Source organism: Elephantulus edwardii, unplaced genomic scaffold (genome assembly GCF_000299155.1).
Source record: "Elephantulus edwardii isolate Elephantulus edwardi_28Jun2011 unplaced genomic scaffold, EleEdw1.0 scaffold00413, whole genome shotgun sequence".
Lineage (NCBI taxonomy): Eukaryota > Metazoa > Chordata > Mammalia > Macroscelidea > Macroscelididae > Elephantulus > Elephantulus edwardii.
In genome coordinates this window covers 54,994-80,785 of record NW_006400163.1, presented here as the reverse complement: position 1 = coordinate 80,785, position 25,792 = coordinate 54,994, and the positions used below count along the sequence as shown (strand labels likewise).

General features: G+C 36.8%; 1 pseudogene; it reads left to right on the top strand.

The window, feature by feature from the left end:
- The window catches only part of LOC102857943, an 80,196-nt pseudogene extending 54,777 nt beyond the window's left edge, over window positions 1-25,419 (top strand).
- The last annotated feature ends 373 nt before the right edge of the window (window positions 25,420-25,792 follow it).

Genomic DNA, 25,792 nt, shown 5'->3' with positions numbered 1-25,792 from the left:
CTATACTCCCTAGTCATTGTACAACTCTCTGAAGCATAGCAAGTGTTTGCAAAGACTGTGGCCTGTATCAGGTGCACCTTAGTCTCCAAAGTGATACCATTGCTCTTTAGTACTTTGGAAAGGTCCCTAATAGCTGACTTTCCCATGGCAATACAGCTTTTAATTTCCTGGCTGCTGGTGCCAAGAGTGTTGACTGTTAGCAAACTAAAGCTGTGAACAATCTCAATCTCTTCACCATCCATACTGATACTGCCAATTGGCCCAGTGGTGAGAATCTTTGTCTTCTTGATATTGAGTCTCAATAGAGACTGTAATAAAGGTTATAATCTAAGGTTATAATCTTTAAGGGAATACATTAATATATCTTCTTTTATCTTAGAGGTATCTGGTAGTTTGAATGGCTAACCCTTGGATTAACAGTTAAGTACTCAATTGTTGTACCATCAGAATATGTTAAAATTATGAAAGTGAAGAAAGGTTGCTTTCTAATGTTATAATCATTTTGTTCTGATCATTCATGTTTACAGCAGATTCTAAAGGTCTTACAAAAAGAACCAAATGCAAACAATCTTAGAATTATTGTACAAAAAAAATTGTAATGCTATTTCAAATTGGTCTTGCTTGTGTTTTCAGCTTTATACCTCATGTTTCTATCCAATATCTCCAGTCTCTTTCCTTGTCTCAAGATTACTTAGTTCTGTTTCTCAGGTGAAATAAACTACTCAGACAATTTAAGTCGTCACACTTCAATCATCAGCCCCTTTCCTGCTTCTCTGCTCCTTCAGCCTTTATCAACCTACAGCACAACTAGGCCCAATGGAGTAACTAGCTTCTCAGATATGACAGTCAGAAAATGTGCCACTTCCACTGAGTGCACTTTTGGTCCTTAAAGGAGAATAAGGAGAATTCAAGTGATGGGAAATCCTTCATGCAGCTTTGCTGCTATCTTAGATGACTGCTGTACCCCTATTCTTCATAGAATAGTAAGAGACAAATACACACACTGTGAAATGGACTTAAAAATTTAAATATTTTTCTCATTGTATTATCTGATTTTGTTTTTCATGTTTATTAAATTTAAAAATAATTTTATCATAAAAATAAAGTGGAAATCTGACAATAAAAGTTTGTAAATTTTGTTATATTTTCTTAATTATTAGGTTTAACTCCTGTATAACTAAACTTGGCAGGGAAGAAAATACTGTCCAAGCAGTGATTATTATTATTTGGAGTTATAATCTATCTCTTTTATGGATTACTTTATATTTACCTTCTGGACATAATAATAATAGTAACATTGACCTATTGCTCTTCAGAGGAAACTTCCATATGTGGTAAAAGGAAGGTTTCTATTTGTAATAATCACTCTAGAGTTTGTGATTATTTACTCAGAAATTTATTATTAGAAAAACATCTTAGTTTACTGATATTTTTCCTTAATAATTATTTCTTTTTTCTATTTCCAACTTTTTTATTCTTTTTAAAAATTTTTTAAAAATTAATTTTAATGAATGTTTACAGAGATTTAGGCTATCCATACATTCACTGTTGCATTTTTCTCCCTGTCGACCCCTCTCCCCATGGCGCTCTTCTCTTTGAAAAGTAAAAGAAAAATTATTTCATTGGTATAGAATCCCCCCTCCCACCCCGAGTACACTCTACTATTCAACCTTTATTCTGGACTCTTGTCATAACCATAATACCCAATCATATATCACTTTCTTTTTTCTTTTTTCTCACTTTTTTTTTCTTTCCCCCCCCCGCCCCCCAGGTGCCTGTTGGGGCCTGGGTTTCAGCTGTCCACACCACAGCAGTAGGCAATGAGCTTAAAGCCCCTGATGGCTCTGGGCGCTGACTCTCACCAGTGGCTATTTTCTCACTTTTTTATGTTTATTTTTCTTAAATTTTATTAATTTAAATGAACATTTACAGAGGTTTTGGATTTCCATTCTTTCATCGTTATACTATTTTTTTCTACTCGCTGCCCAGTTTGTTCCTCTTTTTTTTTTCCCTTTTTTCCCCTTGAAAGTCTGTTTTAAATGTCCCATTGACACAGTGCTTGTCAAAGCCAGTTCTGATTAATCTCCTTTGTCAGTGTGTCCTTTGCCATCCCCTACCACTCCTCCCTGAGAGAGATTTCACCCTGATTCATAAGGGAAAAGGGTCGGCGTATTCTCTTAGCCACTTCCTGCTGAAAAGGGACGCTGTAGGTTTCAGGGTAAAGATTATCTCTCACTACTCTAAAGGGCCCCTTTGGCAATAGGAAACATGTAGACTATTATGGAGATTGATTTTGGAATTTAGATGCATTGTTATCACTTGTGCTTAGCCATACATGTTCATATCCTTGAAGATGTATCATGGAAGTGTTGCAGCCTAGAAGACACAAATTTAACTAACAAGGTAAAAGTACATGAGTCAAAAACTAAAAGCAATCATATTCGAAGTAGAGGTTCAAAGAGTGGCACAAATCAAGTTACAGATCGAAGATAGTTCTTAAAATAAAAGGCTTATTGACTAGCATTTTGTCTATTATAGTATAAAGGTTAGGAACCACAAGATGTAGAGGCTCAACTAAGTCATTTATTGTTCTTAAGTCCTGGAGCAAATTTCATCTACCACTGGGTTGTTTTATAGTTCAGAAGTCCACATGCAAGGCAGTGGTGAAGTAAGGAACTGCTTATGAGGTTTTCCATCAATTCCAACAACTAACAAATAGTGAGAAGAGTTGGAACCTCAGAAGGCTTTTAGGAGCAAATAATAGGCTCTTGTGTCCAGGAGAAAATGAATATACTTACCAGTAATGTTAATGCTCACCCACAGTTCTTCTGGGAGGATCTAAATTGTTGAAGCGTCCTCCTTTGTTTGTAGCTGGGAGCTGGGGCCTGTCAGTCCTGTCAGCCACAAGGACCTGTGGGCCACCCTTGGCCAATATTCTTTCCATACTTTTATAAATGAGTAGAATAATACTTTTATAAATAAGTAAAATGATAATTCAAGTTTTTGACCTGAAATTTTTATTACCTATTAGAATGCAAAAAGTCATTACCAAGACAAAGGAGGAAGAAGAGACCAACACAGATGTTGGAAAAGACTCTAAATATTTCACTAGAGCACTGAGAAATCAATGCAAAGTCTAGAAATCAAGAAGTTGAGGAGTTGAACAGAAGATTTAAAAAAACAGCTCAAAAAGTCTAAGCAAGATATCATAATGAAATGTGCAAAGAGCTAGAACTGGAAAGTCAAAAGCATTGGACTTGTTCAGCAGTTCTTTAGCTGAAGGAATTGAAGAACAAATCCAAGCCTCAACTTGCAATATTTAAAGTTTCTATGGGCATAATATTGAATGATCTAGGAAGCACCAAAAGAAGATAGTAGAAGTACACAGAATTACTGTACTAAAGATAACTGGCCAACACAAAAGTGTTTCATATGACAACTTATGTTCAAGAGGCAATCAAAATAAAGGAGGACGTTCAAACTATTCTGAAGGAATTGGCAAAAAACAAGTCCCCAGGAATTTATGGAATACCAATTGACAAACTTCAACAAACAGATGCAGCCCTGGAATTGCTCACTAGGTTGTGTTAACCAATATGAAGGACTGCGATATTTTCAATGTTATCCATAATTTTCTATGATACACACAGTCACATGTCTTCTCATGGTGTTATAACAAGGAGTTATTTAAGTCTACCCACACCGAGTTTCCATGAGTTAAAATCAACTAGACAGTTGTTGTTGTGTGCTGTTTAGTTGCTTATGACTGATAGCAACCCTATGTACAACAGCCCTGAGACCTGCTCTATCCTGTGCCAACTTTACTGTCTGACATACCTACCCTCACTAACCTAGCCACTATATCAAGCCATCTCATAGATGGTCTCCCTCTCTTTCTCCATTTTTCCACCCTTCTAAGCGTGATGTCCTGCTCCAAGGATGGGACCCTCCTTGCAACATGCCCAAAAGATGTCGGAGGAAGCCTCCAAATCCTTGCCTCCAAGGAGCAGGCTGGCTTCACTGTATCTAAGATAAACCTGTTCTTCTGGAAACCCATGGTATATTCAACATCACCTATTCTCTTTCTGTCATCATCCCCAGTCATTGTCCAGCTCTCTGACACATGGCAAGTAATTGCAAAGTTTATGGCCTGGATCAGGCACATCTTAAAATCTCCAAACTGACATCACTGATCTTCAGTACTCTGAAGAGGTCCTTGACAGCCAGCTTTCCCAATGCAATTTGTCTCTTGATTTCCTGGCTTTTGGTACCAAGAGTGTTGATTGTGGAGCCAAGTAAACTAAAGCTGTTAACAATCTCAATCTCTTCACTATCCATTATCATGCTGCCAATTGGCCCAGTAAACACTTTCAATAAGGATATGTATTTAAGAACAGTAAGCACTAATGAAAAAGACGTTTGTATATGCTTAAAGCTTCTCTAGGTTTTCTATATTGATATTAAACAGAAAAAGAACAGAGTTAATGTCATTTGCTTTGATTTTACCTTGGTTCCTTTTAAGAAATCTTTGAGCTTGATTTATTTCTTCATGATCTAGGAGATAGTAGATAAAAAAAGGCAGCAAACCAGTCCTTCACATAAGCAATGCTGAACCATTCTCATGATTGCTATTCAACTTAGCAACTATATTATGTCAGAAAGACAATCCTGATTGATTATGCCATTATCTCTTATTGTGTGCCTCTAGGCTAGACGGCCAATTTGATATGATTGTTCATCTTGCATATAGGACTAAATGTGGATTATATGGCTTTACTGTAAAACCTAAGTAGACGTGTGAATGAAAATTTATCACAGTATAAATGAAAATATAATTATTTTTTCTTTTATTGAATATTGGAAGGTGATCTAAATACTTTAGAAGCTATCTAGTCTTTTTCTGAAAGATATGAGCAAATCAAAATAGAGAGATTAAGAGGTTATCAAAGTATAGCAGAAAAAATAATTGTATTTACTCTCAATAATTATGATATGCACTCTCAATTATTGATTAAGAATATTAATTTTCTAGATGCTTCTATGCTGATGTTAAGAGAGCTACAAATCAAAAGGAAATATTTGGTTGTATAAGGGAGAACTGGTGGTCTAGTGACAAGAAGCTGTGCTGCAATCCCGAAGGCATGGCCAGCTGCAATCTCCTCCCATGCGATTAACTGCCTTTGAGAACCCCTCTGAGGGTCAGCTATGGGTCAGTTCTGACTCAATGGTACACAACAACAATTGACTATACTAATAGAACACTTAATTGTGCTCATGTGAAACCTATACAGAGACCAAGAAGCTGTAATCCAGAGAAAGGGAACCTTCCATGATTAAAATCAAGAAAAGTGTATGGCAGGGTTATATTCATTCTCCGTACTGTATGCTGAGCAAATTATTTGAGAGGCTGAACTTGATAAAGAACAGTGCAGCATCAGGATAAGAGGAATCAACAACCCTTATGCAGAATGCACAGTCTTGCTTGACAAAAGCAAAAAGAATATGAAACACTTGCTATGGAATATCAAAGACTATAGCCTTCAATATGGATTGCAACTAAAAATTAAGAAGACCGAAATCCTCACCACTGGGCCAATAGCAAACAGCTTGATAGATGATTGACATTTTCAACAATTTCATCATTCTTGGATCCACAATCAACACCCTTGGCATCAGCATGAAGAAATCAAAAGACATACTGCATTAGATAAATCTGCTGTCAAAAATGTTAAGGAGCCATGATGTCAGTTTAAAAACTAAGGTGCATATGTTTCAAGCATTGATCTTTTCAATTACTTGTTATACATCTGAAAGTAGGACAATGAGTAAGGATCACAGAAGAATGGATACCATTAAGTTGTGATTTTAGAGAAGAGAATATTTCATGGACTGACTGAAAAACAAACAAATATACTCTGTTATAGTGCAGCCAGGTGCTTCTTGGAGGCAAGGAAGATGAAGCTTCACATCACTTATTTTGGATATGTTGTTAGGAGGAGCTTTTCCTTGAAGAAAGACATCAAGCTGGCAAAGGTGGAGGGTCAGTGAAAGAGAGGAATGCCTCAACCAGATGGATTGATACAGTAACTGTGACAGTGGGATCAAGTATATTAGAACTCATGAAGTTGGCACAGGATAGGGCAAGGCTCAGATATATAATTTTTGTTTTGTTTTGGTTTTTTATTTTTCAGATCTATTATTTATAGGGTTGCTATGAATGGTTGTTGACTTGATGGCACTTAACAGCAACAACATATTAACAGCAAAGACATTTTTAACATTGCTGCTGCTGAAGTCAAGAAAACTCTTAAAGATGAGAAAACCATGTTTTCTCATGTCAAATAGGGGGTTCCAAACTAGCGTAATCAAGAAATCAGACCAATTAGAAGATGTAAATTTTATTTCAAGACTGAAATGCTGTGATTTTGCTCTTCCAACATTGGCAAAGGGTAGTGGGAAATAAGCTCTTGGGTCTGCGTCAAATTCCAATCTTTTGGAGAGGACTTCTGTAACATGGATGAATATACATGTGCTATAAAAATTTACAAAATAAGAAGTAAAGAGATATTAGACAAGAGCAGAGTAAATAAGAAATATTGGTTGTCGTTTTGGAATCATGATACACAAAAATGGTTACCACAGTAGGAATAGCACATGCATTAGAATGAAACAAGACAATGGGACTCATCGGAACCTAGCACAAATAGTTGAATCCCTGGTTGGATGCACTGGCCTCTAAAACAGTACCTTTACCCTGATAAGGAAAGGGGAGAATATACAATCCCTTAGGAATAAAGTAAAAAAGAATGCAAATTTCTTCAATAAATAAAAAAACAAGTAAACAAACAAAGAAATAGGTATACTTGCCTTTACTAACAGGTCTGTCAAGCCAGACAAGGAGCTCTGATGCATTATTGAGAAACTGTGACCCAAACTGTCATGACATCCTGGACTATGACACTGTCACCAGGAATTCAGTAAGTTGTGTAGATTTTTTTTAAATGTAGATATGCACAATTAAATGGAAAGGAACATATTCAGCCCAAGAGCAATGCATAAACCTGGAACTGATGACCATTAGATAACATGAAATGGCTCATCACCCTATGGCAAACCCTGACATAGTACATGTAGTCTGAGTCAGTAAAATTGCCAAACAGCTAAATTAGGTTGTTGTGTTGTTGTGGTTATGTGCCATCAAGTCGCCTGAAACTCTTAGCGATCTGATGTACAACAGACTTAAACCGAGCTCTAGCCTGTGCCAATCCTACTGTCTCTGAAACACTTACCTCCATTACCCCAGTCATTGAACCAATCAGTCTCATTGAGGGTTTTCCTCTTTTGTGCTGTCCTTCTACCCTCCCAAGCATGATGTCCCTCTCCAGGGGCTGGTTCCCCCTTGTAACATGTTCAAAGTATGTCAGACAAAGCTTCAGAATTTTTGTCTCCAAGGAGTAGCTTGGTTTTACCCTCTTTAGGACGAACTTCTTAGTTCTTCTACCTATTCATGGTATATTCAATACTGTCCCTTAGCACTACAGTTCAAAGGCATCAATAAAAGCCATTTGAATTCTAGTTCTTGCCTTATGGGCAACACTCAAAGCCCTACTTTGTCAAAATTGGGAAGGGTGTACGCCAGGGATGCATCCTGTCTCCATACCTTTTCAACATGTATGCAGAGCAGATTATCTGAGAGGCTGGGCTCTATGAGGAGAATTGTGGCATCAGGATTGGTGGAAGATCTATTAACAATCCCCGTTATGCAGACGACACAACCCTGCTTGCTGAAACTGAGGAGGACTTCATGCACTTGCTGCGAAGGGTCAAGGATTGCAGCCTTCAGTATGGACTGAGGCTCAATGTCAGGAAGACAAAGATTCTCGCCACTGGACCAATTGGCAGCGTCAGGATGGATGACGAAGAGATTGAGAGTGTTCACAGCTTCAGTTTGCTCGGCTCCACAGTCAACACTCTTGGCACCAGAAGTCAGGAAATCAAAAAGCGTATCGCGATGGGAAAGTCTGCTGTTAGGGACCTCTCTAAGTTACTCAGGAGCAACAGTGTCTCTCTGGAGACTAAGGTGCGCCTGATGCAGGCCATGGTATTTGCAATCACTTGTTATGCATCAGAGAGTTGGACAATTACTAGGAAGGACAGAAGGAGAGTGGATGCTTTTGAGCTGTGGTGCTGGAGAAGGGTACTGGATGTACCATGGACTGCCAGGAAAACGAACAGATTCATCTTGGAGAGGATTAAGCCAAGCAACTCCTTGGAGGCAAGGATTCTGGGGCTTCGTCTGACATACTTTGCACATGTTGCCAGGAGGGACGGGTCCTTGGAGAGGGACATCATGCTTGGGAGGGTGGAGGGACAGCGCAGGAGGGGAGGACCCTCTATGAGATGGATTGTTTCGGTGACTGGGGTAATTGGGATGGGTGTGTCAGAGGCGGTGCGGTTGGTGCAGGATAGAGTGGGGTTTAGGGCTGTTGTGCAAAGGGTCGCTATGAGTCGGAAACGACTCGACGGCACATAACAACAACAACATTTCTTATAATAATATTTTCCCCTGTTTACTTAATAGGTGATTTCAAATTTGCCGGGAACTTAAAAGAACAAACATATGTACGAAAATATTCACATGGTTTCAATGTGTCACCCCTAAGATCACCTGCCAATCACAAAGAAGGAAATATGGTTAATGCTCAAGCGACTAAGGTCTAACTTTGCATCACCACTTATAAGATAAAGCAGTAAACTGACTTTATATTTGCAATGATGTGAGGTAATGAAAAAATTCCAACAGTAATGTAATAACTTTAATAAAAAGTTTAAAGTGGAATGGAAATATGATAAAATAATCAGAAAAATACTAATATTTTATAAATATCAGCACATATTTAAATGTGTAATAGTCTATAATGTAATTGGCTTAAAAATCTTAAAAACAATATGTCATGAAAGAAAATTTTTAAAAAGTACTATTGCAGAAGACAGAAAAAGAAGTTATGTATTCAAATTGTGATGTTGTGAATAATATTAGATATACAGTGCACAGAAGTTCTTGAAGTAATACAACTAGAATACTGAGACGTGAAGATGGTGAGAATCTGGTTGCTTATTTTGGACACGTGATCAAGAAAGCTTAAAAGGTAAAAGGCATCACATTTGGTAAAGTTGAATGTCAACAAAAATGAATAAAACTGTCAGTAAAATGGATAGATAAAATAGCAAAAATTAACTCAAATACAGTAAAGATTATGAAGATGGCAAAGTCAAATCAGAATTTTGTTTTGTTATGTTTTTCATGTGTCAAAGCCAACCTGATAGCAAGTAATAATAATGACAACAACAAAGAAACTCGACAATCAGCTAAAATATGTCATTTTTGTCCTGAATGAGAGAACATAAACACTGTAAAGATATTTGAAAGATGATTGAATATATTTTAGTCTTAAAATTATAACATAATTAGAATAATGCTAAATGTATGTAGTGGAATCAAGATTATGAGAAGGCCCAGCCATGATACAATCAGAAGAAAGACCACTGTAGGTGCTCATGGTGAAGTACATTATGGACTCACTAAGACTTTACACATTCAACACGCCTCTCCAGCCTGTATTTTCTGTTAATGGGACGGTTTTTGCTGTCACCAGTTGAGGGACCAACCAAAAGAGATTTCTCCTTCATAGAGAGAAAGACCAGATGGTGTTTTGGAGCTTGAAACTCACACAATTTTGAGAGTCTCTTCACAAAGATTACAAAGTTATAAATACAAAATTAAGAAAAAAACCTTAAATATTTACATAGAACTAAAACCAAAATTTGCAAATTACCACTTGACAATACCATCATCTTCAATGAAGTTACCTTTATGGCAACTGTGAGGTATTGTTGGGGTGAAAAAAAACCACCTCTGAGAAAACGAGTCAAAGAGTACAGTGAGAAAGTTGCTAAATAATGGTGCAGATGCAACAAAGGCCTCAACTGATTCCACCCTCCTCTTGGGAAAGGCCAAGAAAGGCAGGCCTGTAAGCACCAATAGTAAATGAGTTTTGGATACAGGCTGCACCCTGAAGAGGAGCAGCAAGGCACATCACTTGAGTCAAGACAATTTCTGTAGGCTGCCAACATTCTCAGCAGCTGGAGAAATGAGACTCTCTGTTCTGAAAAACGAAACTGGGAAGTTGCAACCCAATTAACACTTTAAACAAAACCAGCACAAAATCCAGAAGACAAACATAATACATTTTTATTCATTAGCTGTCTTACCCTGCCTAAACCTTATACTATAATTTTTCTCTGGTATCATTGGTTGTTTTTGTGGGTTTTTTTAAATTATCACTTCACATGCAAAGTTTATTATATTATTTTTCATAAAGAACTATATTATTTCCTAAAGATCTTTCCTTTAGGATGATGTGCAAAATTATACGTTCACTATTACAAATGATTTCCATGTTTACAAAACTGTTTTTAAATTTGGAAAAATTTAAGTTTTCTCTATTAAGTTTCTAACAAAGACCCAAGTAACAAGAATACAGCTTTTTCAATCTATCTTGTTTGGTGATAAAGACAAAATGCTACTTGTGCTGCTGATGCTCTTTCATTAAGTAGCATGCAGAGATTCTATGTAATGTAAATTATGAGCTATATGTTGAGATTTACACTCTGTGGTCAGGTTGCTAGAATGTCAGCACATTTTTTTGTTGTTGTTATGTGCTGTTTAATTGCCTGAGATTCATAGCGACCCTTAGTACAACAGCTCTTAAACCTGCCCTATTCTGAGTCAGTCTCAGTGACCCCAACATGCCCTTCCCCATTGCCCCAGTCACTAAGTCAATCCATCTCATTCAGAGTCTTCCTCTCCTCCACTGTCTCTCCACCATTCCAAGTATGATGTCCCACTCAAAGGACTGGTCCCTCCTGGCCAGATGCATTTAATGGTAGGAATATTTTGGAAGCCATTTTGACATGGAGATGAGCAATAACTTAGTTGTAAATGTAAATGACTTTAAAACACACACACGCACACACACACACACACACACACACACACACACTCAAAGCATCATGCTTGGAAAGGTGGAGAATCAGTGAAAGAGAGAAAGATCTTCAACCAGATGGATTGACAAAGTGACTGCAGCAATGGGTTCAAGTGTGTCAAAGATGATGAGATGGCACAGGATAAGACAGTGTTCAGACTTGTTGTTCTATGAGTTGCTATGAGTCATTCTGGACTTGACAGCACATAACAGCAACAACATACCCATTAAATAATACTATAATAATAAAACAGTGCTCTGGTTGCCTAGTGATAAGAAGTTGTACTTCAATCCCCAAAACACCAGTTTGAATCCACCAGCTGCTCGCAGGAAAATGGAAAAGCAACCTCTTCCTGTGCTATCTACTGCCTCTGAAAATCTCCTGGAGGGTCAGCTATTCATAAGTTCAGAAAATCATTGCTGTTGAGTTGACTCTGACTCATAGTTAATGATAGTAACTCTGACTCATAGGACAGACTAAGGTTTCCTAGGCTGTATATCTTCATAATGGCAGACTGTTCCTCTTTCTCCATGGAAAAACTGTAGATTTGAACCACTATTTTATTAGTTAACAACAAAGAACATAGCAACTGCTCTATAAATGATCCTCATAACCATAATAAAATCCATAAAAAGGATTCTCAATATTGTAACAGGAAAGGAAATAAGAGTTGCAGCAAGCAAAAAGATTTATTACATATGTTTTAGAAATATGCTTACAATTACATGCTTTAAGAAATCTATTAAATTATTAGGGCTCTCTGGTAGTTTGGTCCACAGCAAGTTGCCCTGCTAAGCCAAAAGCTATGCTTTTCCAGGCTTGGAGAAATATGGCCAATCTCTTCTACTGTGATTTATAGCCTTGGAATGTCAATGGAGACTCCATTCTGGGTCAGAACTGACTTTACTGCGATGAGTCAGTGAGTAAAGGAAGTGTATCTCAGCCATTCCATCACTTTAAAATATAAAGTAAAAGACAAACCTGTGATGTGATGTTTTATTTAAGATCCATCCAAGTGGAATTTTGTATCAGACACTCAGTATACTGACATAGTTGATGTCAATATTTACCTAACTGCAGGAGCTGGATGCATTTTTTTTTCTTATTCAAATCTTACAGTAACAATTATTAATGTGTTTTTTTCTGAGTCAAGGAGTAAGTCAACAGAAAGATTTTTTTTAAAAAAAATTATTTTTATACTGATTTGCTTACAAAGTTCATATACATTGTTTTCACACCAGATCTTTCCCATTTCCTTTACTCACTCCTCCCTCTGCCCATCATATTATGTGCTCTTATAATTATTCCCTTGACGATCCTCACCCATCGACTTCTACTCTCTCCACCCTAGGATCCTTATACATGATTTACAAGTTATCTTTATAATTCTACAATAATGGTCTTATACAGTATTTGTTTTTATGAGACTGAGTTAATTCACTTAGCAAAATGTTCTTCAGTAACTCACAAGTTAGATAGTAATGTTCAAAATCATTGCCCCTGTATATTGTGTAACATTCCATTGTAGAACAAAGGTTTTTAATGGAAGAGTAATAAGTGTCAGTTAATTAATTCTTCCCTCTTCTTTCAGTTTCTTTTGTTGCCTAGTCATCATTCAATTCCATTCATAACTTTCCCATATTCCTAAAATACAAACTTCAGAGAAACGTATATGTCATTCTGAGTTAAAGCTCATAAGCTCTAAAATTTATTACTTCTTATGCATCTTTATTAAGGATACACACAGTAATTATATTTTTTAATTGACAACCTGGACAACATTTTTTTAATTCTGTTTTATGCTGCTGTTGTTAAGCAACATCAATGCAAGCATGAAAGTATGACTCATAGTGATCTAGTTGTTGTTATGTGCCATCAAGTTGCCTGCCACTCATAGCAACCCTGTGTACAACAGCCCTATACCCTTTCTATGCTGTGTCAATCTCACTGTCTCTTACAAACCTACCCTATTACCCTAGTCACTGAACCAATCCATCTCATCAGGGTCTTTCTCTCCTGTGCTGTCTCTCTCCCCTCCCAAGCACGACGTCACTCTCCAAAGACTGGTCACTCCTTGTAACATGTCCAAAGTATGTCAGATGAAGCTTCAGAATCCTTCACTGCAAGGACCATTTTGATTTAACCCTTTCCAGGATGAACCTGTTCATTCTATCAGCAGTCCATGGTGGATTCAGTACTCTTCTCCAGCACCACAGATCAAGGATGTCAATTCTCCTATCATCCCTAGTCATCGTCCAGCTCTCTGTTGCATAGCAAGTAATTGCGAAGACCATAGCCCGTACCAGGCGCACTTTAGTATTCAGACTGACATCATTGCTCTTCAGAACTTTGGAGAGGTCTCCAACATCAGACTTTCCCAATGCAAGTCGTCTTTTTATTTCCTATCTCCTGGTACCAAGAGTGTTGATTGTGGACCCAAACAATCTCAATCTCTTTACCATCTATCATGATGCTGCCAATTGGCCCAGTGGTGAGAATCTCTGTTTTCTTGATGTTGAGCTTCAGTCCACATTGAATTGACCTTCTGTGGAAAGCGCTGCAGGTCCTCTGCATAACACAAATTGTTGATGAGTCTTGCTCCAATCCTGATGACACATTTCTCTTCATAAATACCAGCTTCACAGATAAGACAGAAATGAAATTGGAGATAGATTGTTAGAATTTTGCACCATCAATGATTTATTCATTGGAAATATGAAACATAAATAAATGGATGTCTCTACAGATGGATTTCAACTGAATATAGTATAGAAATCTGGTCGATTATATCTGTGGGGGGAAAAAACAACACTAGAGAAGCTCAATATCAGTTGTGAAAACTAGGCCAGGTGATGATTGTGGAACAGACCATCACCTACCCATAGTCAAGTTCAGATGAGCTGTGGGAGGATATCAAGAATATCATCTAGGAAGAATACAAGGGTCATTTAAAAAAACAAATAAAACAAAAAACCAGGAGAAAGAAAAGATTGAGATGGATGTCAGGAGAGATTCTGAGTATTGCACTAGAGCACTGAGAAGCCCAAGCAATGGGAAGAAATCAAGATATTAAAGATATGAACAGAGGTTTCAAGGGGCAGTGAAGAAAAACGAAGCAAAGTATTTTAATGAAATGTGCGAAGAGCTGGAGTCACATAATCAAAGAGGCTAAATTCACTCAGCATTTCTTAAGCTCAAGAAACTGAAGTGTTCAAGCCTCGAGTCTCAATACTAAAAGATGCTTTGGACAGAATATTAAATGACCTAGGAAGTATTGAAAGAATATGGATATAGTATACAGAGTCATTATACCAAAAGGAATTGGCAGACAGAGAAGAATTGCATGAAACAACATATGAACAAGAGCCTGTGGTGATGAAGGAAGAAATTCAAGCTACACTGAAAAAACTGGCAAAAAAGCAAGGCCCCAGGAATTGATGGCATGCCAATTAACATATTTCAACAAACAGATGCTGCCCTAAATGTGCTCATGAAGTTGTGCTAAGAAATTTGGAGGACAACTGGCTGCCCAACTGATTGGAAGAGATCTATAATTGTTCCATTCCAAAGAAAGGTCATCTGACAGAGTGTAGAAATTATCAAACAATATCATTAATATCACTTGCAAGCAAGATTTTGCAGAAGATTATACAGAAACTACTGGAATAGCACATCAATAGAGAACTTCCAGTAGTGCAGGGCAGATTAAGAAGAGGCCGTGCTATTAGGAATATTGTAGCTAATGTTAGATGGATCTTGGCTAGAAGGAGAGAATACTAGGAGAATGTCTACCTGTGTTTCATTGACTATGTAAAGGCATTTGACTGCGTGGCTAACTCTGAGAAGAATGGGAATCCCAGAACACTTGATAGTCCTTATGCGAAACCTATACTTGTACCAGAAGGCAGTCATCAGAACAGAGCAAGGAAACACTTCATGGTTCAAAATAGAAAAGCATGTACACTATCTTCATACCTTTTCAATTTCAATTCAATATGTATGTTGAACAAATTATTTGAGATGTTGGATTATATGATGAGAAGAAGAATGTGGCATTAAGATATGATGCAGACTTATCAATAACTTGTGCTTTGTGGATGACACAACTTTGCTTTCTTGAAAGTGAGGAGAACTTGAAGTGCTTGTTGTAGAAGACCAAAGTATATAGCCTTTAATTTAGTTCACTACTCAAGGTCAAGAAAACAAAAATTCTTAACACTGGACAGCATAATAACACTTAACAGCATAATGATAGATGGAAAAAAGATTGAAGTTGTCAACTATTTCATCTTATTTGAATCCACACCCTTAGTACCAGCAGTCAGGAAATAAGATATTTCACTGTTAAGTCTGCAGTCAGGGACAGCTCCAAATTGTTGAGGAGCAATGATGTCGGTTTGAGGACTAAGTTGAATCTGATTCAGGCCATATGTTTTCTGATATCTTGCTATGCTTCTGAGAGCTGGATGACAAGAGTAAGAATGACAGAAGAATTAATGTCTTTGCATTGTGGTGTTGGAGAAGAGTGCTGAATAGCGCATGAACTGAAAAACAAACAAACAAACAGATACTTCTTCGAAAAACTGCAACCAGAATTCTCCTCAGAGGAAAAGATGGCAAAGCGTAGTCTCTCATATTTGGGCATGTAGCTAGGAGAAATTATTCCTTGGAAGGGGGTATCATGCTTGTAAAGGTGGAGAGTCAGTGAAAGAGAGGACACTCTCAATTGATAGATAGATAGATAGATAGATAGATAGATAGATAGATAGATAGATAGATAGATAGATAGACAATACCAGCAATGAATAAGTTCAAGTCTCTTAGAGTTTATGAGGACAGTAACTGGATTCATGTCTGTTTTTCATAAAGTCACTGTAAATCATACTCGCCTAGTGGACAATTCACAATATCAAGGCTATAGACATTGCCTTTGGTTCACAGATATTCTTCTCATATACTAGCATCTCTTTTATGACAGGTTTGTAATTCAAGATGCACATTTCTTGTTAGCATTGAGAAGAGAGTGTGTCAGAGTTGTATTCTCTCTCCATACCTATTCAATCTATATGCTGAGTGAATTATTGGAGAAGCTGGAGTCTGTGAAGGGGAGTGTGACATCAAGATTGAAGGGTGACTCATCAATAACGTGTGTTATGTGGATGATGCAATCTTGCTTGCTGAAAGTGAGGAGAACTTGAAACACTTGTTGCAGAAGATCAATTTCAAGAAACCAAATATTCTTACCATTTGACTGATGGGCAACATTGTGATGGATGAAGAGGAGATTGAAACTGTCAACAGTTTCATCTTACTTGGATCCACAATTATCACCCTTGGTACCAGCATTCAGGAATTAAGAAGACACTGAGAAAATCTGTAGTTAGGGACCTCCCAAACTATTGAGGAATAATGTTGTCATTTTGAGGACTAAGGTGTGGCTGATTCAGGCCATAGCCTTTCTGATCGCTTGTTGTGCATCTGAGAGCTGGACAATGAATACGGATGACAGAAGAATTGATGTCTTTGAGCTGTGGTGTTGGAGAAGAGCACTGAACATCCATCCCAAGATGGTCAAAAGAACAAATATATAGGTTTTGGATATGGTGCAGAGTGCTCTTTGAAGGCAAGAATGATGAGGCTTTGTCTCACATACTTTGGGCATGTTGCTAGCAAGGTATATTCCTTGGAGACCGACATGATGCTGGGAAGGGTGGAGAGTTGACAAAGGAGAGCAAGACCTTCAACCAGGTGGACTGGCACCATGACTGCCACAATAGACTCATGTATCTCAGGAAGTATAAGGATGTCACAGGATAGGACAGGGTTCACATCTTCAGTTCATTAAGGTGGCTGAGTCATTCCCAACTCAATGCCTTGTAGAAACACACCAACAACAACAACAACAACTTTGTTTTGCTATGAATAGTTGAATAAGACTTCATTATTTCTTTAAAGAAAATGTGTAATTTGATGTGTGGACTTTTTAAAAAAAGATATAATTAATAATTTTAATATTCCAGAAGACAATATTCTGTTTGTGCCTGTGTGAATATCTTGTCAGAATCAATTACTGAGCATGCAATTATATGGATATTGACTAATTAAAGTAAAACCCTGTAGATGTGGCAGGGAGTTAAGCAAGTTAAACAACTCTTGCACATGAGGACTGTTGCTCCGGTGGGTCAAGTTTCATTAAACTAATGATGCCAATCATAAGAAGAGTCTTGGACAAATTTGGCAGTATTTCCACCTTACAAAGCATAAGTCAATCACTATTCTATGTCATCAGAATCACTTTTCAGTGTGACAGAAAACATACGCTGTAAACTTCCTTAGCATGTTAAATTTTTTATAATAATGTGTCGTAATGAGACTCTGTGGTCAAGGGGCCTCCGTTTTCATTCTCTCAGGCATCTTTATGGATTTATTTTATTCTGAGGACTGTTGGATAAATTCACTGGTATGAATAAAATCTACTAATTGAAGTCTATTTGTTTCCCCTGTTGGTGATCATGTTATTAAGGCAGAATTGTGAAGTGTATATAAAAAGCGTAGAATAAAATTTATTCCTGTTTCTAACCCTGTTTCATTTTCTAATAAGTGAAGACATAAAATATTGTGAATCCCCTTAGACTCTACATTTTATGGGAGCAGAGACATTTTTTAAGCATACTGTGTACTTTCTGTCCACATAGCTCAGCTTTTAATCTGTCTGATAAGAAATACTCGTTTTCACACAACTCCTAGAAGAAAGCTAGGGGACAATACTGTAATGGGTGTTGAGCTAGGATCCCCAAACTGTGTTGTTATGGGTATCTTAAAAAAAAACAAAAACAAAAAACTACATCTCCCTTTATATTACTTGGAAAATAGTCTGTCCTCTTGTCTAGAGAGTTAGCCCTTGTTAGCTCTAGTAAAACTGCCTATCAAGTCTGGGAATATATCCTTGGGAAAAAAATAAACATTTTATCTGGGGATTTAGCCTTTACCCTTAAATCTGTGTGGGAATACTGACATGTAAAAACAAGTGGAACATTTCTGACCTACAAGAATTCCGTTTTATCTATTGCCTTTGCAATGTATAAAATAAAACACAATAAAAATTTGAACTTTTTTGAATTTTCCAGACATTGAAAGGGAAACTTGAGGAAATAGATCCAAGATAAATTTTTCCTAAGATACCCTCTTACACAGCAGAGATTGTGATAAAGGCAGGGTATTGAACAAAGTTTGTATCTTTTTTATAAAGAATCCCTGTGAATCAGAATCAACACACAGCTTGATGACACTTAATAACAAAACCAACATCCACCTACCGATCTTCTAGTTCATGTGTAGAAGTCCAAGGACAAGAGATTGTATTTACAAAGGTCAAGAAGACCCTCATTCTACAAAATATTCTTACTTCACACATTTGTGATCCAAGTATTAAAATTTATTATTATTATTATTATTATTATTATTATTATTTCTGTCAGGCATAATTTTTTCCCTCAGCATGATAATACACAGTTTTGACCCATGTTTTTATCCATTCTGGCATTAGAGTTAGAGTGAGTTTTAGGATAAAAACTGTGGACTGAGGATAGATAGAATATATTAGTGGTTCAAATGTAGAGTTCAGAGTTCTAGTGATTCAACAAGCAAGATTTTAAAAAAAAAAAGTAAAGAGATGATGGTAGGGGAACACCTAGGCTGACCAACTCAAGGCAAATGTTGATGAATTCCTGCCCTTTCTTTGCTCTGATCTTCATGTTTTAGGTTTTTATTCCTCACGTCTTTCTTTTTTCCTTTAGCAGAGCTAAGCCATGAAACTTCAAGTGCTGTTTCTCGAATGAAATAGAAAAGAATTTTTTTTCTTTAGCCCTTTCTCCAATTTATAACTTGGTCTAAAGACATTTATGTAGCTTTTTATTTGCCCTTAACCCTGGCAAATCTATTAAGAAATACAACTTTACTGTACTATCAGAGCAATAAACACACTTAACGAGTGTTGCATTTAATGAGTAAGCATTGTTTGGTACTACTTCATGAATATTCACCTGCCTTCTTTCTTCCTGTATATTTTTTTCAGTCATGTTTAAAATTTATATTGTTATTGCTAGAGACAACTACAACTAGGGTAATTTTGTTATAATACTGCTAAATATGGGGTAAATTTTGCTGCCTATAACAAATATAGCAAGTTAAAATAAAAAAATGCACGGCTGGGTCTTTGGCTTGGCACCAAATTACTGATTTCTTAAAAACATTGTACTAAGTTAAATAAGAAGTCATTCTCACATCCCACACCCTCAGGAGATCTGACTAGGGAACGGACAAATCTTGGATTGATTTTTCCTTCTTCACCCCATCATAGTTGTACATTTCTTTTCTTCTCTAACCTGGACTTTTCCCAGATTCAGGCACATAGTGCTTTTATGCTCTCAACACTCCAAAATTATTACCAAGTGTGGTCCTATTTAATTTTACAGGTTAAAAAAATTATATTCCATTTTCAGAAATACTATGTATATTTTTGGTCATCATGTTGTTCTTTTATCAAGCACAAGGGCTAGCATTTGTTATTGTGAGGTGCTCTTGAGTCACAGTGATTCAAACTGACTGTATGAACAACAGATTGAAACCTTGCCCTAGTCTCATCATCTAACATACTCTAGTCCATTGTTACAATCACCATACCAAGCAATCTTGTTGTGAATCATTTTTTGTTCTGAAACCCCACATACTTCCAGCATGATCTATTTTTCCAAGGAATGGCCCCTAGTGTAATTTATTAGTAATGATCATTAATTGTCATTTGTAAAACAGTTAAGGAAATTGATGGAGACATGATAAGTAAAAGTATAAGGATGGTAGGACTGGGAGGTAAATGAGTAAATTTCCTCACTTTTTTGCTTAAAATATGAACAGAATCTATAGCCCATAAATCACTAATAGAAAACAGCATGGATGCTAGCAAGGAGGACATTAGAGTTTCTGTCAGCTACCATATCCTTCTTAGGATTATTACTTGATGAACTTAATAATGTTTTCCCCTTGAAAACGTCTTTTAGTACCATTGATGGCTGCTTTATAAAGCACAGAGATTGCTATTGATTAGACTAATTATTATCTATTAAAAACATTAGATCAGCTAGACCTGCAAAAAGTAGCTTTGCTCTGCTCTTATTCACACCAGGTTAGTAATCATGTTACATTATTTGACATTAAATAGATTTTTTTTAGGTTCTGGAAAAATTATTACCCTTTGTAATATATGTATCTAATATATGTATCTATTACAGCACTCATCATGTTGTTATGTGTCATGGAGTTGACTATGACTCATAGCAATCTTATGAACAACAGTTCTGAACCCTGTCTTATCCTGAGCCAATCTTACTGTCTCTAACTCACTAGCCCCTATTACCACAGTCAATGAAAGTCTTCACCTGTGCTGACACTCCACCCTTCAAAGAATGATGTCCTTCTCCAAGGACTTCCTGGAAATATGCCCAAAGTATGTCAGGAAAACTCTCATCATTCTTGCCTACAAAGAGCGCTCTGGCTGCACTCTCTCCAAGACATATGTGTTTGTTCTTTTGGGTGTCCATGGGATGTTCAGTGCTCGTCTCCAACACCACAGCTTAAAGCTCATAGAAGTTCTTCTTCTGTCTTCATTATTCAGTGTCATGATCTCAGATGCATAGCAAATAATCGGTAAGTTTAGTGCCTGAATCAGACACATATTAGTCCTCAAATCGACATGATTACTCCTCGTTAATTTGGAGTGGTCCCTAACTGCAAACTTAGTGAGTGCATTGCATCTCCGTATTTTCTGATTGCTGTTACCAAAGGTGTTTACTGTGAATCCAAGCAAGATAAAGCTGTTGACAGCTTCAATTTCTTCTCCATCCATTAAGATGTCACCTATCAGTCCAAGAGTAGGAATCTTTGTTTTCTTGACATTAAGATGCAATCCATATTGACAGCATTTCTTTATCTTCTGCAACAAGTGTTTTAAGTCCTCCTCACTTTAAGCAAGCAAGGTTGTGTCATCTACATAATGCAAGTTACTAATGAATCTCCCTCCAACCCTGATGCCACAATCTTCTTCATAGAGTCCAACTTCTTGGATAATAGCAATCATAATTTAATAATTGGAACATAGAATGCACTCAGCTTGAATGTTGGAAACCTGGAAATTATTAAAGTAAAATTGAACACAAAGACATCGACATACTACTAAGCATTAGTAAGATGAGATAGACCATCTTTGGCCACTTTGAATCAGATAACCATATGGTATAGTATGCAGAGAAAGTAAAACAGAAGAGGAATGGTGTTGCATTCATAGTGGTGGAGGGACAGGGGAAAGGAAATGGAAAGGATCTGGGAGAAAGGACAGGGTAATGATGGCCAAGGTCCAATGATGATTGATTTTATAAAACATAATGTGTGAAACATAATTGTATGAAACACATGTGATTATGAATAATGTGAAATACAATATATATGACTTTGTAGGCAAACTGATAGAAAATGTCCATTTCAAGTTCTATCCTGAAAAACAGTGTTGTTAGTGATAGGATAATATCCATACTCAAATAAGAAGTATCATTAATACAACTATTGTGCAAATATACGCTCCTACATCTGGAGGTAAAAGGAAGAAATTGAGAATTTTTACGAAATCTTGTAGTCTGAAATTGGCTTAACATGCAGTCAAGATGTGTTAATGATAATTGGAGACTGGAATGCAAAAATGGGAAACAGTGAAGAAGGAATAGTAGTTGGAAAATATGGGCTTGCTAATTCAAATAAGACTGGAAGTAGAATGACTAAATTTTGTACTTACAATGACTTGTTCATTGCAAATAATTTTTTTTAAAAATACTGGTTTGTCTACAAATTTTTATACATTATTTTTGACACCATATCTTTCCCATTTCCATCACCTGCCCCTCCCTCCACCCATCATATTATGTGACTCTATGATTTCCAGACAATTGAGGAAAAGTTATGTAAATCTGGAGAATAAGGTGCACCTGATCCAGACCATAGTCTTTGAAATTATTTGCTAAGTGTTAGAGAGCTGGACATGACTAGGGATAATAGAGGATTGAAGTCCTGGAGCTGTGGTGCTGGAGAAGAGTATTGAATATACCATGGACCACTAGTAGAACAAACAGGTTTGTCCTAGAGAGGGTGAAATCAGACTGCTCCTTGGATGCAAGGATTCTCAGGCTTTGTCAGACATATTCTGGGCATATTACAAGGAGGGACCAGTCCTTGGGAAGTGACATCATGCTAAAAAGGGTAGAGGGGCAACAATAAAGAGGAAGACCCTCGATTAGATGGATTGACTCAGTGACTGGGGTAATGAGAGTAAGTGTCTTGGAGATAATAAGGTTGGCACAGGATAGAGCCTGTTTCAGGGATATTGTACATAGGGTTGTTATGAGTTACAAGTGACTCAACGGTACATAACAACAACAATAACAGCATGATTAACCACCCTCCACCACCTGTCCATCCTCACCCCTTTGATCCCCCTGCCCTGCCTTGGATACTCATATTCATTCTACAGTAATAGTTTTATACAGTATTTGTGTGGATAACAACAAATTGTGACTCTTTGTTGTTTTTTGCCACCAAGTCGAGTATGACTTATAGCGATCCTATGAATAAAAGATCTGAACAACTCTGCTCTATCCTATGCCATCCTCACTTCCTGACACACAAAAGCCTATTGTGTGTCAATCCACCTGAGTTAGTTTACTCAGCATAATGCTCTCCAGTCCCTCCCAAATTAGGTAGTGATTTACAAAATCATTGCTCCTGCATGTTACGTAGAATTCCATTGTGTGAATGTACCATAGTTTCTTAATCCATTAATTGTGGTTGGGCATTTGAGCTGTTCTTGTGATATTGAATAATGCTGCTATGAACATTGGTGTACAAGTGTTCATTTGTGCATCAGTTTTTATTCTCTTGGGGTATATTCCAAGAAGTGGTATAGCTAGGTCCTATAGAATTTCTATGTTCAGCTTTTCGATGAAGCACCAAACTGTCTTCCATAGTAGTTGTACCTTTTACAATTCCACTAACAGTGTATAAGAGTTCCTATCTCACCGTATACTTTCCAAGATTTATTATTTGCTGTCCTGTTAAACTTTGCCACTGTAACTGGAAGGAAATGGTATCTCAGTGTGGTTTTGATTTGTGTCTAGTTCTGGTAAAATTGACCTATTTCCTGCAGAAAGCTGAAACAGTATCCATGTCTCACACCATACACAAAAATCAACTCAAGATGGATCAGAGACCTGGGACTAACGGTTCAAACCATAAAGTTCATCAGAGACAAACTAGGATCAAGCTTAGATGGCATAGTCTATAGTATGAAGACACTGCCAAATACAGCCAGAATTGATCAATTTGCAAAGGATAAAATTGATGAATGGGACCTTCTGAAGATTAAATCCTTGTGTGCATCAAATCCTTTTTTTTCCAGCAGAGTGAAAAGAAAATCTACTGATTGGGGGAAAAAAATTTGGCAATACCATTTTAGACAAAGGTTTCAGATCAACTGTTTAGAGAATCCTACAGGACTTCCATAAGCAAATATGTTTTTTGAAAAGACATGAATTATGACTTTACACATGGATCTCACCTGGTGGACTCCATAGGAATCAGATGGACTATATTTGTGGAAGAAATCATTGGAAAAGCTCAATATTGGCAATCAAAACTAGGCTAGCGGGGACTGTGGGTCAGAACATCAATTACTCATATGCAAGTTCAAATTGAAGCAGAAGAAAATTAAAATAAGTTCACAGGAACCAAGATATAATTTTGAATCAATTCCATCTAAATTTAAAAATCATCTTAGGAATAGATTTGAGGAATTGAACACCAGTGATTGAAGATCAGATGAGTTGCAAGATGATGTCAAGGATATCTTCCATGAAGAAAGCAAGAGGACATTGCAAAACAGAGGAACACAGAAAAACTGAAATGAATGTCAGAAGAAACTCTAAAAATTACACTGCAGCACGAAGAAGCTAAATAAAACAAAAGGAAAACATGCTAAGTAAAAGAGCTGAATAAAAGATTTCAATGGGCAGCTCTGTAGGACAAAGCAAAATTTTATGATGAAATGTGTAGAGAGCTGGAACTGGAGAATAAAACGGGAAGAACTCTCTCTACATTCTCAATCTGAGAGAAAGATGCTGTGGGCAATATATTGAATGACCCAGAAAACATCAAAAAAAGATAATGGGAACAAACAGAATCATTGTACCAGAAAAAAACTGATGGACATTGAAAAATTTCAGAAAGTATCATATGAGCAGGAGCCAATGGTAATGAAGGAGGTAGTGGAAATGGCGTTGAAGGCTTTGGCAAAAACTAAGGCTCCAGGAATCATACCAATTGACTTGTTTCAATTAAACTGTGACTGACATTGAGAAAAATAGGAATCGCAGAATATTTGTAAAACTTAGACTAGGCTTCTGTAGGGGAGGAGCCAGGAGAGCAGTCATGTGCAGATTTAAGTTCATTGCAACTTGACAGATCCCATGTTCAGAGGAATTTATAGAGGGTTCAAAAACATCCAGATGACTTACAGGCTATAGTAGAGAGAGCTGTACAGATTGGTATTAAAAAGTTTATGAATACAGGTTCTATAAGATGGTAAAAATGTGCTAAATTTGACACGAACAAATTATTTGTTTTTCAGTTTGACATCATTCTAGAAGGAAAGAACAACCCTGACCTTTACTTGAAAGAGTCACTAAATATACTGAAAACAAAACCGAGAACTTTGTAGCAATAGGGAAATGTGGATTTGATTTTGACCAACTTTTGTTTTGTCCCAAAGAGACTCAGCCAAAGTATTTTGCAATGCAGTTTGAACTATCAGGACAAACAAAATTATCAATGTTTCTTCATTGTTGAAACTTACATGCTGAATTTCTAGCCATAAAAAAAAGAAATAGAGACTGGTGCATAGGTGGAGCGGTGCACTCCTTTGACCGGAATAAGGAAGCAGCAATCACCTGCCTAGACCTGATCTGTATATAATGGTTGTTCACTGAAAACTAAGGTTAATTTAGAAGTTTTGAAGTCAATACCTAGTGAAAAGTTAATTATTGAGACTGATACACCTTGATGCCAACTCAAAGGTATACATACTAGATAAAAATACAAAAAAAATATCATTTTCTACCAAGAAGAAATGGGAAAATGTCTTTCACTGCTTGAAAGACAGAAATGAACGCTGACATATAATCCAAATACTGAAGATAATGTCAGCATTAAGAAATGAAGACCCACTGGAATTAGTCAAAACACTTTATAACAACACCATTAAAATATTTTCTCTAATATGTAATTGCACTGTCTTCTATGTTCAATCATGTATGCAAAACTTACCAAAAGTGTCAATAAAGGATTTTAACTGAAAAACAAAACAAAACAAAACCAAACAAACCTAGACTAAGACCATATATGTAGATGACCATCTCTGTCTGTTGATATAGTAATTCCTAGCATGACAATTAATTAAGCTAATAACTGATAACAGTAATTCTTAGTGTGATATTCAATTTATCAAATATGACATTTATTTATTATTAGTGTATTAGAAACAATGAGATTGACACAGGATAGAGCAGGGTTCAGAGCTGTTGCACATAGATTCACTATGAGTTGCAGGCAACTCAATGGCACATATCAACAACAACAACTATATAGCTAGAAT